General features: G+C 40.4%; 1 protein-coding gene across 6 annotated transcripts in view; it reads left to right on the forward strand.

The window, feature by feature from the left end:
- The window catches only part of LOC115574195 (heparan sulfate glucosamine 3-O-sulfotransferase 5), a 108,472-nt gene that overhangs the window by 63,980 nt on the left and 26,257 nt on the right, over nucleotides 1-18,235 (forward strand). Inside the window, exon 1 of one of the 6 annotated variants that reach the window (XM_030405541.1) lies at nucleotides 6,121-6,203. The exons of the other annotated variants lie outside the window; for them this stretch is intronic. The gene's annotated coding sequence lies outside the window, so the exon portion shown is untranslated. Of the gene's footprint in view, nucleotides 1-6,120; nucleotides 6,204-18,235 lie in introns of those variants that run through there. 6 annotated transcript variants of the gene reach the window in all.

Raw genomic sequence — 18,235 nt, forward strand, 5'->3', positions numbered from 1 at the left:
CAGAGTTTTTCCCCTAAAATCTTTTTTCTTTGTCCATGTGATTAGCAGCAAACTTCAGTCACGCTTCACAGTGCCATGTCTGGAAGCACTTTCTTCCTGGTTGTGTCAATGACACAACTGTGCCATGCACTTTATACTTACAAACAGTTGTTTGCACAGTTGATCTAGGGACATGTAACTGCTTTATAAAGGCTCCAAGTGACTTTCCTCACTTGTTCAAATCAATAATGCGCTCTTTCAGATCAATGCTGAGCTCTTTAGACTTTCCCATTGTAGTGTTTGTGGCTGAGTCTAATGGGAGAATTAAACAAGCTCTATTAAAATGGGCCCAGAAAAGTCATCAGCTGTTATCAATCATAATTACTCAGAAGAAGTTAAGAGGCCATGCTACAAAGCAATATTTGATTCACACAACTTCACCAAAGTTGGTAATTCGATTTGTTGTATCTATATATTTGACCCAGCAGATTGGGTCACATTTTAATGCCAGGATTTTTTTTCAGACTGATCATAAAAGCAAAGACATTATAACTTCTCTTTATGTTATTTTTCAGCAATTTTATAACAACTCACCTCACTGATACCATTGATGCTCTGTAAATGGGTACCAATGATATTCTGGGCAGTTTAAATCACCCAATGCACAGCCTTTCTGTTTTGGGCCATGCATATCCTATGCCAATTTCTAATTGTAACTGTACTGGAACAATGTGGTTTCTGCTTGTGAGGTAGTCAGAAGTCTGGTACTTGAGTATCAATCTTGCCAATGACTTTCATTGCTGAGATTGTCTTGAATGCTGAGCTGAAATAGACTGACAGCATTCTTGATGTAGCTGTTCTTATTTTCAAGGTGTGTGAACACTGAGGGGGAAAAACAGTGGATGAAACAATCGCTTTTCAAGGTCCATTTATTTGCTTTTCTTGTGCTTTTAGCCATATCATGCCCTATTCATCAGGTGATGGAAGTGGATGTGTCCAAACTCGATTATTCTGAGCACTCTTCGTTTGCAAAAAGGGTCTATGTTAACTGCTGTTTCCAAGGTGAAATGAATTAACATTAATTAACTATCAAGATTGCCTTTAGCTTTGTTTTTCTTGCAGGATTTCCTGTGCATAAATTGGGAAAAAAAAATAAAAATCTGTATAGAAGTTAAATATTTATACTTATTTATACTGTGGACTATTAAGGAACAGTCACACAAGCTCCATCATATTAAAGGTGGACAAATTAGACTAATATATGGGTGTAGTTTACTGTACTTCACTAGCTGACCTTGGCTTTTGACTTTTCTCCATTTACCTGTCCTGCTTGGATAGCTGATGAGACCTACTGCTGCCTTACCTGGCATGTGCTGTTAGTTTAGTACCAACCTCAGCTGGATGGGGGTTGAGTTGAGCATAGGTAGGCAGAGCAGTAAATCTGCACTATACATCCATCAATGTGCCCATGTCACTGCTCTCTCCCCCTCTCTCTCTGTCTCTTTGCCTCCAGCTAAGCTGAGCTACATCCCTCCTTATACACGTTCTGTTGCCCATGATTAATCCTCCCTCTCATATCTCTTCTCATGTGTCAGCACCTCCACTGCTTTATAGGCTTATAGTGAAATGAAGTGACAATTCCGCTCTGAAATATCACCAAATTAAGACTGCTGGCATGTGTAAACAACGCAAATATACACCAAAAACCATAAATCAATTGGAGGGCGATGCCTAAATCTCCAATTAAAACTTTGTTGACAGGGTATTATTGAAAGGTTGTTTCGTGTGGATGAGCTTTTCAAGTTTGTTCTGCATCAGTCTTCTCTCAGCTTGTTTCAGATGACATTGTTGATTATATTTGTGATGTTCTTAAAAAATTGTATTCATAAATCACACATGGATTTATCAAATAAAGATAGAGATAGATAGTGCATTTTGAAGATCTTAACAGGTCACTTCACTGATACCACTGCATTTATATGTACAGTAACATAATGTAAGCAGATATCAGTTGGAAATATGCAAACTAAAAGACATTTACTTACTTGCCTGAAGTCAAGAGAAATTTGAATTCTCTTCACTGTGTGTAAGAAAAAATACAATGATTTGGATAAGCTTTAATGAAGATATTGTGGATATAGTGTATACCCAGCCAATAAAAGGGGAAAAAAAGAAGAAAGCCATTTTTTTACATTTTGATGTGAAAAACAGTGGTTTCAGTGGCTGACCGTCATCTGAGAGGCTGAGTATCAGGAGGGGAGGTTAACTTCTGTTGTTTGTTACTGACTGCAAACATCATAGCATTATGTATAAGTATGGGCCACAAATGTTGCAAAACATATGCTTGGTTGATATTTTGAAGGTAACTTTTTTTGCTTGAATTTTCAAAAGTTTAATTGTTGAAGGATGACTCCAGACATAATGTTTCTGGGGGCTGGACCTCAAGGATTAATGTGCAAAAGCACAACTTTATCATTTGCACTAAAACACAACCTTATAACATCATCAAATGGTGTGGGTGAAACTACATACATATTTTATATATTTATGATGTCCCCCAGCTGCTCTGCCTCAACTCTGGACAGATAGCTTTACTTGTTGCTAAAGTAAATGCTAACTTCTGCTAACCACCAGCCCTTTACTGAACACCTCAGGTCCTTGCATGCACAGCCTCAGAGAATAAATGAAGCCAATTACAGTACCAAGATGATTTATGGAGTTTCCTGATGGACAGATACCAGTAGCTTGTTGGCAAAGTAAGCTAGGTTCATATCAAAGTTTGGCTATGTGCACCACTTTAAAACACATCACTGTAAAACTTGCATGCTTATCCTACATTGGCAGAGGCATGTAAGCAGATCAGAGGCAGAGCAGAACTGGTCAGTAGCTGGGCTTTAGCATGGCTAATTGTTAGAGAGGGAACACAACGAACATTTCTCTGTGTAGCACTATGTTTCAATTGTGATTACTTGGTTTGGTTTTGAGCCCCACACCACTGCATAAACCTGTGGTGTTTCACCATACCACCAAAAATGTATCTCAATGTGACCTAACAAGTGACGAGGCTAAGTGCTGCAAAATGTAGCAGCCTTTCAGTGGAAGCACCTCAGCCATGCATTTGGGTTAGCTGTCCTATTTTCCTATCTAACTATGTATGATTCCTATGTAGCTGTCCTACGTAACATGACATTAACACTGAACAGGCAGGTGTGCAGACTGGGCGGAGTGAAGAACCAGATGCAGGAAGCTCAGCTGAGCCAGGAGGGAGAGCCACACCCATGCCAGGACACACACAAATACAACTGCAGAGATACAGACAGGGGGCACTGGAAACTAGAGGGAGGGAAAAACAAAACATAGGAACACACTAGGAATCTTCAGAGGCCCCAGCCACGGCCATAACAAACAGAGTGGTGACAGGATTTTGCTTTATACCCCATTTGACCACAATGTGATCATCAATGGCAGATTGGCGCTGTCAGTATTTCGGCTGGTTGACTCCACAGGAAGTGGATGTATGTTGTCTAACGCTTTGCTAAATATGATTGCTTCGGCTGATATTTAACTTTAAATACACATCTTTGTTACATTGTTTTAGGGAATTATAGGTCACTGCATGCCTGTAGATGCAACCGTCACTAATGTTAATTTGGCTCCTCAGGGATTAAAGATATTATTTTTCTAATTTTGACAAGCTAACCCTCGACAACAAAAATACTTAAAATTTTAATTTTATGGGTAATTTTTTCACATTTTTCACTAATATGTGCTTACGGCAGTTGTCACTTGTTGCCAAAGTAATGGTTAACATCACTTTATACAAATACTATAGAGTTCAGATTCAGGCTCCATTGTATATACAGATAAGATCCATTGTATTCAGCACAGTATGCAAGGCTCTTGCTCTTAGTGTGGCAATGCACCTTTTGAGGGCTGGGAGACCTATTGTAGGTAGGTATGTAGTCACAAGCCCTTTTCACACAGAGAGTTTACATTATCCCCGCAATGAAGCCTCACCTTTCCACGGCCTTTGTTTGTTAACACTGAACCATGTGTGACAGTACATGTTATGACATTAACATGACATTAGCCATCTGGCTCTGCTGCGGGGACAGACGCTGATTTTCAGGCAGAAATGCGACGAAGATTCGGTAGGACAGACAGGATGACAGAGGCTTTCCACGTACAACTGCAGAATCTTCTCCTTTATAAGTTGCCAAAGACACTAGTTACCACAATACTGTTGTTTGGTCCTGTAATGTTGCTTCGTGGGTTGAAGTGTGTGACATTTCTCTTTAATTTGACGAGTGAAAGATCTGTTTAGCTGTCAGACTGTGAACACCATCAGACCAACACCCCTGATACGTGCCTCTGATACTACCTTTAAAAAATCAAAGAGATGCTTACAACCAGACATCTTGAACTCCTAATCCACACCCTGATTTTTCTTTCTTCTTGACTACTGTAATGCTCTCTTCACCTGTCTCAGCCGTGCAGCCCTGTCTCGCCTGGAGCTCGTACAAAATGCTGCAGCCAGACTACCAACCAAAACCAATCCCAGATCCCACATCACACCAATTCTTGCATCTCTTCATTGGTTCCCAGTAAAATACAGAATAGACTTTAAGACACTACTCCTCACATACAAGGCCCTTCATGGTATTGCCCCTCCCCACATTTCTTAACTCCTACACCATCACTCCACCTTTAGACCACTCAGATCTTCTGACCTAGGCCTCCTATTCATACCCTGTTCCCTCCTCAAATCTAAGGGTGACTGCGCTTTTGCCGTCAGGGCCACATCTCTCTGAAACAGTCTACCCTCTTCCGTCAGATCAGCTGAATCACTAGATGTCTTCAAAAAACTTCTCAAAACCCATCTCTATCATCTTGCATTCCCTGCAATAAAACTGTAATTATTCTTTGCACATATCTATATATGTATGTTTATTTTGTTTTATCTATTTTTCTTTGTTTCTTTTAAATTATATTTTTAATTATGTTTTATGTTTACTGTACCCTGTACAGCACTTTGCAAATTTTGTTTGAAAAAAGTGCCATATCAATAAAAACGCACTTACATACTTACCTCCAGAGGTAAAAGCCACAGCGAAACTGTCCCCCCTCTCTGCATCTGTAACTTTCACACAGAAGGCGAGGCAGAGAATCGTCTCTGAAAGAGCAGTACGAATGAGGCTACAGTGACCCTCGTGGCCCAGCCCTGCTGCTGCTGTCTGCTACACACACACAGAATATGAAGAAAATTAAAACATGTAATTTTATTTGAACATTTCCCTGTCCTGGGAATGGATCAAGGTAAAAACCCATCTCCCCTACTTACTACATTTCACAAGTGCAAATAGTTCTTAGTTTTTAGTCTTACTTGTGTGTCATGTCTTTGATTTTTATTTTTACATGTTGTTGAGCAATAAAGGACATTGAAATCTTGAAACAGTTTACATTGTAAGAAATGCTCTATTTAACTGGAGCAGGAGGAGAGCTGCGGTGCGCAGCATTTCTGTGTACGTATTGTGGTGCACAGATCTCATGAGTCATGATGTTTGCTACAGTGACATTACTACCTGTATGGAAAGGTTTACCTTTAAATGACTAAAGGCAGCCTCTCTAATCATTAAAGCACAGTGTACATGCGTAACAAATCTGCCTATGAAGGTGCATCTTACTATATGAATATTGAGCCCTCTGTTACAACAACCACAGGGCTTATGCAGGTGAGAATAGTGAGAGGTTCTATCTGGATACTCCATTGGAGAGGAGGGGGAGGAGGAGTAGAGGTAGCTCACAGCAGCACTGGTGGATAGCTGGGCATGTGGTGCTCAGCAGAGCTCAGTACAAGGCTGTTTGCTCCAGAGGTGCTGAGAGCTGGGTCACTGGAAACAGAGCCACTGTCATGATTCTGGTTTTATTGTTTTATTTCCGGTTTAATATCTAAACCATGCCCTTGTGTTACTCTTCTTGCTTTTCAGTTTCTCCTGTGTGTTTTTCCCTTCATTACCTCACCTGTCCTTCCCCTCCTCACTCACCTCACCTGTTACTGATCCCCTCGTTAGTGTCTCTGTGTATATAGGCTTTGTTCTCTCAGTGTGTTTGTCAGTTCGTTTCTCCGTCTTATTTGTCTGCCTGTGTCGCTGCTCTCTGTGTTCGGTCCACGCTCCTGTGTTGCTTCCCTGTCTTCCCAGCTGTTCTCCTCATGTCTCACCCTGGTATGTTTCTGGTTTTTCTTTTTCTTGTTTCTTCATTTATTTTGTACTTTTTGCTACTTTGGCTTTTGTCCTTTTGACCCATTTTTGTTTTTTCTGGTTCCCTTGGTCATACGGTTTTGTTTGCACTTCAACTTTGATAAAGCTTGCTTTTTGTTACCCCATTTCCTGTCTCCTGTATGTGTCTGCATTTGGGTCATCTAGTTTCCCCTTTAAGTGTAACAGCCACTGGTAGATGGACTCTAGCTGAATCACTCAATGCAAAACAAAGCAATGTTAGATATCTTGAAGATATGCACAAAGAACAATGAGAGAACTCTTAACACAATCAGCGCTAGCAGGAGCCATGTACCATGTAGTACTGACAAAATCATCAGGTAGCATGAAGACCAGGGCATTTCAGCAGGTGGTAATTGCCAATCTGCTGCAGGTGTGCGTGTCAGCAGCTCCTGGTGAAGGGACTAACTCTACAAGCACAGAAACCAAAACACCAAAAAACGCAAATCCAACAAAGAAACAGAGTGTCACATCCTCAGCAATTACAAAACTGTTCTCCTCCTCTAGTTAGATCATTTTGCTCATACATACTCAAATAGAGTTGGAGTCATCATCTTTATTGATCAGTATCTCTATAACTATCGTTTTGCTAATCAATGAGGAGGGCAAAATCCATGCGCACTGATTGTGAACCTGAGAGCACAGATTTACTAAACCGTTTACAGGGATTTCCACATTTTAGCTACCTCGCTAACATTAGCAAGCAGATGGTGACATGACAGTGTCAGGGAAAGGGTTAACATTATATTGAAAAGGGTTTATGAACTTTCCAGTATCTCTGTCACTCACATGCCATTTGGCAACTCACCCTGAAGACATTGGCACCATGGGCTGCTGGCCTTGCCGAGTATGAGAGTGTGGTTAATAATTGAGTCAGAGTATGCTCTACTGGAAACAAGCATGTAAAGACACTATTATTTACTCAAGGCATCATTTTCTGCAATATATGGACTGTAAAAATAAAGTTTTCATGTCAGTGCATATTGGAAAACTAATACGCTGATGATGATACAGTATGTCTGTGATAGGCTCATTTCATTCATTTATTTTCTATAGGTTGGGCTCTAAGCCATAAGAAGCCTTTTTTGCTGAAACAAATAACACTCCACTAACCATTTAATGGGAAGTTAAGTTTAAGTTTGTACTACACTGAAGTGAAGTTAAGTTAAAGCTAGCAAGCCAGGACTTTCCATCTGAAAAGCTGGTATGCTATATTAAGTCGCTCCCACTTTTCCAAGTTGAAATTAGATTCCCTCTTGGCAGTCCTTTTTGTTCAAGTTATTTCAGCTCATCCCATATGAAACAAAAGAGTGCATTCTAGCTAGCATTAACTGTCTCTCCTTACGGATCAAACTCTGTCCATGGCAACTGCCAAAATTTACAGCAATGAATAGACCTGTTACTTCAGAATTCTGTACTCAGTAATAGAGAGGTGATGTCACGTCCATTCCAATGGACCACCATTGGACATTATTTCAGAAAAAATATGCATGTAGTTTTTCCATTCACACACACATTCCTGCACTGATTGCAGAGGCTGCCATGCAAGGTGCTAACTGCTCATGAGGAGCAATTTGGGGTTCATTAATTGCTCAAGGACACTTTGACATGCAGCTAGGAGGAGCAGGGATTCAAACCAGCGACCTATGGATTACTAGACGACCCACTCTACCTCCTGAGCCACAGCTGCCCAAGATGAGACTGTGAAAGTATTTACAGTCAGCTCCAAGTGATATTCCTGACTTGTTCAAATCAATAATGCGCTCTTTCAGATCAATGCTGAGCTCCCTAGACTTTCCCATTGTAGGGTTTGTGGCTAAGTCTAAGTCTTGTATCAAATGAGCCCCGTTAAAATGGGCCTAGACAAGCAATCAGCTCTTATCAATCATAATCACTCAGAAGAAGTTAAGAGAACACGCTGTATGTATATTTTTTTGACCCAGCAACCTCTTAGTTTGTAGTGACAGAAAGTTTTGCAGGATTATGGAGGAAGTGAGACACATGAGTGTGTGTGTGTGTGTGTGTGGGCTGTAGGCACTGAAACTAGTTTCACTGTGTTTAAATTATCACCTGTCAGCACAAATTTAGCTTGACTCTGAAGGGGCTGGAATTAAAATGTTCACATCTGCCATAGAAATCACCCACCACCCCTCCTTCTCCACCCATCATAAAGTATAGGCAGTAAGAGGCCTAACCATCAATTTTCCTTACTTCCTACAGTGTATTCCAATAGCTTTCCGAATTCATGAAATGCTCAGCTACAGTTCAGTGTAGCAGTAGTAGAAGTGACTGTTCATGAACGCACACAAACATAACCATGGACAACATTACTCATTTAAAATAAAAATGTTAAAATCAATGTTCATAACCCTTTTTTAGAGGAGATGCTATACATCAGAGGTTTGCCGTTTGGCCTAATATTGTTTACTTCTGCATATAGGAGCATTTGTTTGGTTTCCATCTTTCTTCCAGCCGCCCCAGAGTTGAAAGGAGATCAATAGCACATGTCCTTAGGGGATTCATCATTTTAATCCTGGTTTTGACTCTGACTCCTGCCTGTCCTCACTCAAGCCTCTACCTCCTGTAGGCAACTGACAATGAGCAAGTGGTGATGACTATAATGAAACAATTACCTCTAATTCAATGCAAATATTATGCTGTGGCGAACCTTAGACCCACGGCACACTCCATCAGCGCCAGGACAACAAAGATGGCCATCCTGTTGTGGCTTAACTGTTCCAGAGTAACCATGTAAGGCTGAACACTTAGCCCTCACACACCTCCTGGCATCCAACTATTTCACCCCAACACAATAAAAGATAGTGTAGTCAGCTTATTTATGGATTGACGCTGTTTCCTTTTAGCTTGCAGGGCAGAGCTCTGCCATGGTCTAATGAGGCAGAAGACAGCCTGAAATCAATAGCTGCTTCCAGTGCAATGCAATGTGAACAGCCCTACCAGAGGATTCCAGTAATTAAATGTATTTCACCATGTATAACAGCTGGCTGGTTAAAGATTGGAGAGCAGGAGAGTCATTTTGCAAAGTTTGTCTGAATGTAGGTTAGGTCTATTTTACTTTATTTCTATTTATACTTTCCCCTTCTTATGCCAGTTCTAGGGTTATTTGAGTCTTCAGGGTTATATGTCGTCTGGCCTTCTCAGTCTTAATGCATAGAGGCTTAGTGCATTCCCTGTAGCTGACTACTTTAGCCCACATCTAAATGCTTGATGTAGCCCAAATGACTGCAGCAGTGCCACTCAACGGTATGAGGATCATAAAGCTGCAGAAAGGGAGATGTTCTGCTCTGTAAATTGACATTCAACAGATTTCTCCTGACAACCTCAATGTCTGTCCACCATGTGTTTCTAAATCTGAAATAGAGTCTTCCATCAGAGTTGCCATATGGCAGGGTTGCTTTCCCATTGTCGCTCTGATGGCAACCTTTTACCTCCAAAAAAACCCCTTTACATTGCATATCATATGATGCATTGTTGATATGCGATAGTGGTTACTGCAGCTTTAAATTCTTATACAAAGACCTGCCATTGACTATATATCAAGAATCAGATATTTTCTCTTATTGGGACAGTTTCAACTCCATCTAAGCTTGGAAATACTTTTATACTCTAGAGATGATCAGCCTACTATAATGAGGCATTGTGACTTGTTGATTTGGCTAGGTAATTATGGTAGTTATATTTCATTCTTGAATGAAACCTCTACATTTTCACTGTAAAGGTGAGAGTTACTTATGTTTTTTCAGAATATCTAAAACAGTTTCAGTACTAATACTGTTACCAGCTGGGCTCTGTTGCTCTCTGTTCTGTCTGACAGTGATTTGACACAAACAAACATCAGGGTTACCACGAGAGCATCTTGGATTTTTTCTACAAAATGTATTATAATTTTTAATCTAAAATACATAAAACATGTTAAACATGTAGCAAACTTGTTTCAGAAAAAAATCAGTGTGATGGTTGTGTGAGTAATGTTAGCGAGTGTGCAGTTGAGAGAGAGAGAGGGAGAAAGGAACATTATAGTGATGGATGTAGCGGTGCAGTTTGTATATAGTCTGTTGTTGAATAAATGCTACACTCCTGTAGACTTAAGCCAAGCTGTGTCTAGCTGCTATTAAAGTGAATGGGGTTAGCAACAGGGTAGTGACAACTTTGACGCAGGCTCACTAAAGGTGACTGACCCCTCACCCTACTTGGCTGGACTTAACTAACGCCAGAAAAACAAACCTTAAAAAAAGTATAATGTATTAAATTGTACTGCAGTGCTTCTGCTGTGACAATGTTCCCTGTGGTATCAAAAATTGTATTGAATATTGATTTCGTTTTTTAATATTGTGTTGAAGTTACAAATTACAGTATCATAACAACACTGTAAATGTCCACCCCTATCAGCCAGTCAATCACTTATACACTTTCATTTCATTTATTTTGTAAACTTATAACTGATTACTTTTAACCAACACAAGTGGAATATCAGACATATCAAACACTGTTAGCTGGTAACCTAATCTGATATTTATCTTTATTTCTTTCAAATTGTTTATTGTTTTTTACAAACCAGCTGTTATTGGAGAGATGATTCACCTGCTGAAATAAATGACAGAAATATGGTGATGGAGGCCACACAAAAGCAATATCCAGGGCTGTTGCCTTAGGCTTTGTGACTTTTTATTGTTGAATATCACCACCGGGCAACTCAGACAAGCTGCTGGTATTGGACTATAATTGAAGTTGATATTAAAAGACAGGAGCAATGCTTAAGTCATGAAGGGAATGCAGCAGGGTCATCTCAGCCAAATGACACACCAGTGTAGCCGCAGTCACCTTCCCTGTACACTTGATAAACTGCTGCCACCAGGCTACACAGGGAACAAAACACATACATAAACCACTGCCCTTCACACAAGCCCTTGACTCCAGCGCTGTGGCATAATGGCATTGTCACCATTTCAGATGTACTCATAGGACAATAACTTGAAGGAGAGGGTAAAATGTGAAATAACATCAGCCTCACCTCAACCTGTTTGGGTGAATTGCTGTACTACTTGAAGCACATGCCGGGCAGGGGACACAATGTAGCACCAGCCCATTATTTTTCAGCAACAGTAATTTTTGTCTATGCTGATTTCAGCCTTTATTGTGCTGATGACAAGAGTCCACAAGAATAGAAAACAGTGTGGTAAAGAAAAGGCTGGTGCTAAACAACAGTGGTGCAATTGTACTCACACATTCTAATGTCTTTGTACAGAAAGTGCTGAGTGTAATCCCAATACTGAAGGTTAACAACAGCATGTCATTTTGCAGCACTTATCACTGACTTTAAGTTCAGTGTGCCGTTGGTTTTGACATAATTGTAAAACATGCTGATGCTGTGAGGGCGTTTTTATTCACTTCAACTACAGTGAGAACCAGGCCCTAGACAAGAGTCATGCTTGTTTTCACCATTTCAATCTGCTGTGGATCTTGTTTGCTTGAAAATGTCTCCCTCCCCCTCTTTATGAATTAATTATAATCTGTATAATGATCTAGACCAGGGGTGTCAAACTCATTTTCAGCCCGGGCCACATCAACATTATGGTTGCCCTTAAAGGGCCGGTTGTAACCTTAAGACTGTATGAATGTAACTACTCCGTAAAATATTGTAATAAATAAGTGTCTTTGCATTTAATTATTATTTATTCAACTGTACAAATATTGAACAAGCATTTACATAAATGTAAAAAATATATTTAAGCACATTGCTCTGTAATTATAACTAGTCCCTTTAATTTATAAGGTTAAGAAACCCACCATTACTCCATCAATCACAGATCAAACTTTTCAAATTAATAACAAAGACAAGCCAAATATGATCACACACAAGTTATTACATCAACTTTGTTCAAAATGTTTTTGTCACTGTTGAGTTGGGCAGAACTATGGCACACAGATAATTCTGAGCTGCTAGAACATGTGTCACATGTGTGGCATTTTAGAAAAACAAAAAGCAGACAGCCTTGCAGAGGGTAATGAGAGACGGTTTTGATTACAGTAAACATTTGAACACATACACCTGTAAACACACTGAATATGTGGTTTACTTTGGCAGCCAACAGAGCACACGAAAAAGCACCAGGAACTGAGGCTGAGATGCTTTGACAGACAGGAAAGTGGGCACATATGATCTAGACTTCTACAGCACAAATTCCATCCCTACAATGACGGAGCCATGTTATACTCAGTTAATACCAATTGTTTCTGGTTTTCCATTTTTTTAAATTACTATCACAATTACTAGCACTTCCTGCTCTGAGGTTTTACATTAAAGGGTTTTACATTGATTTAAGGGTCATCATCCTTGCTGATCCTGGAATGCTCTAATTTCGAAAAAGGCAAGAAAAAGACTCTCTTGAAGCAAATGCAGACATGAGAACAACTAAATCTTTAAAACAACAAACAATAAACATTTGCTTTTGGTAAAGTATTTCTGTTATCCTTCGCTTTGATATGCATGTAGGTAATATGTAGGTGTATGAATGAATGGTTAACCTTTGTACACAGTGTCGTGTCAGAATGATGATGCTTTAAGGCTATTAATTAAAAACATCTGCAAGTGCTGAGTTTCATTGATGGAAACTTGAAAAAAAAGGTTTCAAGTGTTTTGAATTAGTTAGTCCATTAAGGTGATAATAACATTAAACGACAGCAGCAGAGTTGTGAGGAGTGATATAACTCAGTTATTGTGTTGATTAAATTAGTAATGTAAAGGAGAATACCCTATGATGTGTCGATTATCAGGAATTAATGGAGAATACGGAGTCCATTCATTTCCGATTATAGACACCACTTAGTGGCATCATCTTGCTTAAAATCGTAAGGTTTTTATTTCCTAAGTATAACTCTGTTTCCCTGGCAACACCTGTGAGTTTGACTAACGGCTTTAACAATCATTACAATGTGGAAGTAAAGGTCAGAAGGTTCAAGACTGTGTTTCGACATTTACTGTATATCTTTCACAAGACCTGTGGACAATATGTAGTTGTGTCTGTGGCGACAGATAGAAACAGGTATTTTTGCCAAGACTATTTGGCTGTATTTGTAGCAACAAACCAGGTTTTTCAGTGAACACATGATCGTTTCCTGATCCTAACCAAGGTATTTTTTTGCCTAAACCTAACCAGACCATTAGCACAGCATTGTCACAACATAAAATTGAAAAGTGAACCAAAAGCCAAAACGTTGCAACACTATATTGCCAAAAGTATTCACTCAGCCATCCAAATAATTGAAACCAGGTGTATAAAAGCAAGCACCTAGGCATGCAGACTGTTTCTATAAACATTTGTGAAAGAATGGGTCGCTCTCAGGAGCTCAGTGAATTCCTGTGAGGTACTGTGATACCAAGTCCAGTCATGAAATTTCCTTGCTCCTAAATATTCCACAGTCAACTGTCAGTGGTATTAGAACAAAGTGGAAGCGATTGGGAACGACAGCAACTCAGCCACTTCATGTGGCCTTCAGATTAGCTCAAGAACAGTGCGTAGAGAGCTTCATGGAATGGGCTTTCATGGCCGAGCAGCTGCATCAAAGCCATACATCAGCAAGCTCAATGCAAAGCGTCGGATGCAGTGGTGTAATGCACGCCGCCACTGGACTCTAGAGCAGTGGAGACGCATTCTCTGGAGTGACGAATCACACTTCTCCATCTGGCAATCTGATGGACGAGTCTGGGTTTGGCGGTTGCCAGGAGAATGATACTTGTCTGACTGCATTGTGTTAAGTGTTAAGTATGGTGGATGGGGGATTATGGTGTGGGGTTGTTTTTCGGGAGCTGGGCTTGGCCCCTTAGATCCAGTGAAATGAACTCTGAATGCTTCAGCATACCAAGAGATGTTGGACAATTCCATGCTCCCAACTTTGTGGGAACAGTTTGACCTCACAAATGCGCTTCTGGAAGAATGGTCAAAAATTCCCATAAACACACTCCTTAACCTTGGGGAAAGCCTTCCCAGAAGAGTTGAAGCTGATATAACTGCAGAGGGTTTACTGACGTCATATTAAGCCCTATGGATTAAGAATGGGATGTCACTTAAGCTCATATGCGAGTCAAGGCAGGTGAGCAAATACTTTTGGCAATATAGTGTATATAGATACATAACATAGGCAACTGGGTTGGATTTTCCTTTAGGGGTCAAGGAGGAGGTTTCATTTTAAGAGTTAATTAAACTTTTTTGTGGCAAACCATATCAAACACATTTTATTTTTCAAAGGAGATGTTTACTGGCTAGCTCTATTAGCATGGGACTAGTATTATGTGGACCTCTTGGAATTAGTAATAAACTCATGTGAATCCACTATGTCCGTAATTAGTAAAGTAAAAATCCAAGTGCAAAATAACCCACCATATTTCACCAAACACAGAGGTCCTGTGATAATATTAGTTCCATGTGATCGGCATGTCGGTTATTTTGGGTTAAAGTGTATTTCTTTTTAAACTGCAACTTTCTGCTGTCAGACGACTTTAAAATGATGGAATTTGATTGCAGCCAATAATTCATTAAAGGTCCCATATTATACGGTTTTTCATCAATCTTACACAGCCGTCAGAGGTCCAAGAACACTGTGTTTGAAATGCATTGCCCCAAACCCATCCGTGTTCCTGAATTTCAGCTGTCTAAAAGACGCTCCAGTGAGCTCTACTGAGAGCAGGCTGTTTCTGTGCCTGCACCTTTAAATGCTAATGAGCTCCGTCTGTCAACGCCTGCCTCGCCTGCTACACGCCCCTCTCAGGGAGAGGATGCCACTTACGCTAGCGGTAGCATGCGCTAATGTTTATGGTGGATGTAATGCCGAGATGCTGTCGTTCAACCATACCAGTTTGACCCAGAATCAGACCCAGAAGGAGAGGCTCCTGAAGAAATACAGACTCTGCGGCTGCAGCAGGACGTTTCAGAATGGTTAGTGAGTCTGAATATGTAACTTAGTTTGTTTGTATGTGTTGTTACATTTACTACCATGTAGCTAATGGCTAACAGCTAGCGAAAGCTGTCTTTGTCTCCAACACAGTCTCCAAACTCTTGGACACTGTTCGTATCGTCTCTGTCTCCTGTCTGCACGTTTCCAGACGTTTTACTGTGACAACCAAGCTCCCTCGTTATATTATTAAAATTAAACTCGCTTCAAACGCCATTGCATAGCGTTTCCACAACCGAAGTGGAGCTAACTAGTTCTCATAGGCAGCTGTAAATACTATCAAAACGCGGCAATACTTACCTGTGGCTCGGGTGCAGTTGCTGGGTCCCGTATGGTTGGGACTGATCCTTTTATGAGGATCCCATGTGAAGTGGTTAGCACTAGTGATGGGAACGGCAGTTCTTTTTACTGTACTGAATCTCTAGAATCCGTTCATTAAAATGATTTGTTCAAAAGATTCGTTCACCGAATCGTTCAGTGCTCAGTTCAGTGAACTGAATGACGGATTGCCAAACAATCCGTCATTCAGTTCATGATGCAGCCCTGAGGTTCACGTTCACTTACTGACGGACGGTGCGTTCACGGACTATAATACACAGTCATTCGCGGGAGACGCAGCGCTGCTTTGACTGGTGTACATGCACTTAAATTATTACACGGTGAAAGTGTCCTCTGTGCACAGTAAAATCACTTAACATGATGCTACACGGATGTTAGCAACACAGTGCTAATTTTAGCAGTATGGTTACTGAACGTGAATCAACTCCTCTGCCCTGAGTGAGTGAGTGACACAGCGCCACTTTCAGCACAGTACGTGAATGAGAATCACGTCCTCAGCGACGTGAATCATGAGTGAGTGACAGCGCAAACGTGATTCACGTCCTCAGCAGGTGATTCACGTCCTCGGCAGGTCGTTCGCGAACACATGAGGACTTTAATCACGTTCACGCTGTCACTGAATCAGCGTGAACGTGAATCACGTTCTAGAACGTGAGTGACTTTTACTGTGCAGTAAAATCACTTAACATGATGCTACATGGATGTTAGCAACACAGCGCTTTTAGCAGTACGGTTACTGAACGTGAATCAACTCCTCTGCCCTGAGTGAGTGAGTGAGTGACACAGCGCCACTTTCAGCACAGTACGCGAACGTGAATCACGTCCTCACAGTTCTCTGTGTGAGTGAGTCGCGGCAGTTCCACTCCCAGCCGGCATGCTCGCGGCTGAGCTCAACTGAACTGAGAAAGGAACGAATCAGTTCATGAAGTGATTCCGTTCACTCAAAAGATTCATTCGTTTGAACGACACGTTCGCGACCGACACAACACTAGTTAGCACACACATACAAACTAACGGTAAGTGTAGCCGGCACGTTAACATTAAAAATGAAACACAACCACTGTCTCTTCTGTTGTTCTGTAGCTGGGACAGAATATAGGCACTGATGTTGATTTTTACAACCAACAACAGAGCAATTTGCGGGTCTAACTCTGAGCGATGACATTGTGAAACACTGCTATCTTACTGCTGGACACACTGAACTTCACCTCGGGGATGAACGCCCCCCTCTCGGATATCTCCTATCATCAGACCGGACTCATTTGCTTTTTCTCATTCTGGGAGTTGGTAAGCTCAGGGAGGACCAGTTTATATGTAGACACCAGAGAAAATGTGTTTTTCATAATATGGGACCTTTAAACAGCATTTACCATGGATGTGTGAAATGATTTTGGGGATGATTTCTCTCGTATTTTGTAGAACTTTCAGCACACTAGCTAGACAGCCAGCAGCATATAGAGAACTATGTATTTTGCCCAGCTCATTTGGATGAAAATTAGATTGTAGCTTGTTGTCTAATCTGATTGAATTAGACAACGAGCACATTGTTTGTGTTCTGACAATGTTTCTCTTGTGATTTATTGGTTGTGTAAGTTATAATCTGTGAATACCATTCCAACTTTACATAGGTTGAAGGCATATCCAGGAGAAAATGTAAACAAAGTAAAATACAGACTTTGCTGATCCTAATGCGAATGTGCTGCCTGAAACACACACATTAGATGGTAATTTGTAAATCACATGAGGTCCCCTGATAATACTAATCCCATTAAAATAGGGTAAATGTGTCTCATACATCTCTGGAAGGGGATGCTAAATATCAGTTTTAAAATGAGAATTAAGGTCATTAATTTTAAAAAGGCAAACAAGTGGATCTTAACCATCATCTGACCAGGTGTAGCTAAGAGCAGCACATATTCCCAGACAGTTCCTGGCAGTGCTTTCAGATGTGCTTCATATAAACAGGAATTAATTGGATTTACTTATGAAGGTCTAAGCTATATTACTGTTCAGTTTGCTATGTGAACTACTACTCTACGTGCCGTCATCTGTGTTTTTTGCAGCATAAGTTGCAGACAATGACAGATACTTCTGTCATTGTCTGCACCTTGAGTATTTGAAGTGATACTTCGGAAACAAGTTATATGTAGCTTTACCATTTTCTGTGAGGGCTGTGTTCATGTTACACACTTGCACCATGATGACAGTGTCCGTCCAGGTGACAGTGTCTTTATTGTAAAGGAAAATACTGCAAATACAACAAAAGACAGTCTTGTATGAGTAAATGCTCTTCATTGCTGCTCCTCCTGACTGTTCTATGCTTCACAACTTCCTTGTTTACGAGATTATAGCCAAAAATAAAAGAAAAAGAAATGGTGTAATGATCAATCAATCATTGTCCTGATATTAAATGAATACTAAATACACAACCACTAGCATGTTTTAGCTGCGTATATCATCCTCTCGCTGTTCATGTTTTAATGGCCACTGAACACCATGTTTATATGCACCAAATGAACTGCTCATATAAGCTGCTGAACATTATGATACAGTTGAACACATTATTGTATGCGCAACACATCTTAAAACTGCTTCCAGTGGCTGCTTAAATCTGTGGCTTCACGTTTACAAATTCCAGAACGCAACATTAATATACATAAAACATATGG

This window comes from Sparus aurata, chromosome 22 (genome assembly GCF_900880675.1).
Source record: "Sparus aurata chromosome 22, fSpaAur1.1, whole genome shotgun sequence".
Taxonomy (NCBI): domain Eukaryota; kingdom Metazoa; phylum Chordata; class Actinopteri; order Spariformes; family Sparidae; genus Sparus; species Sparus aurata.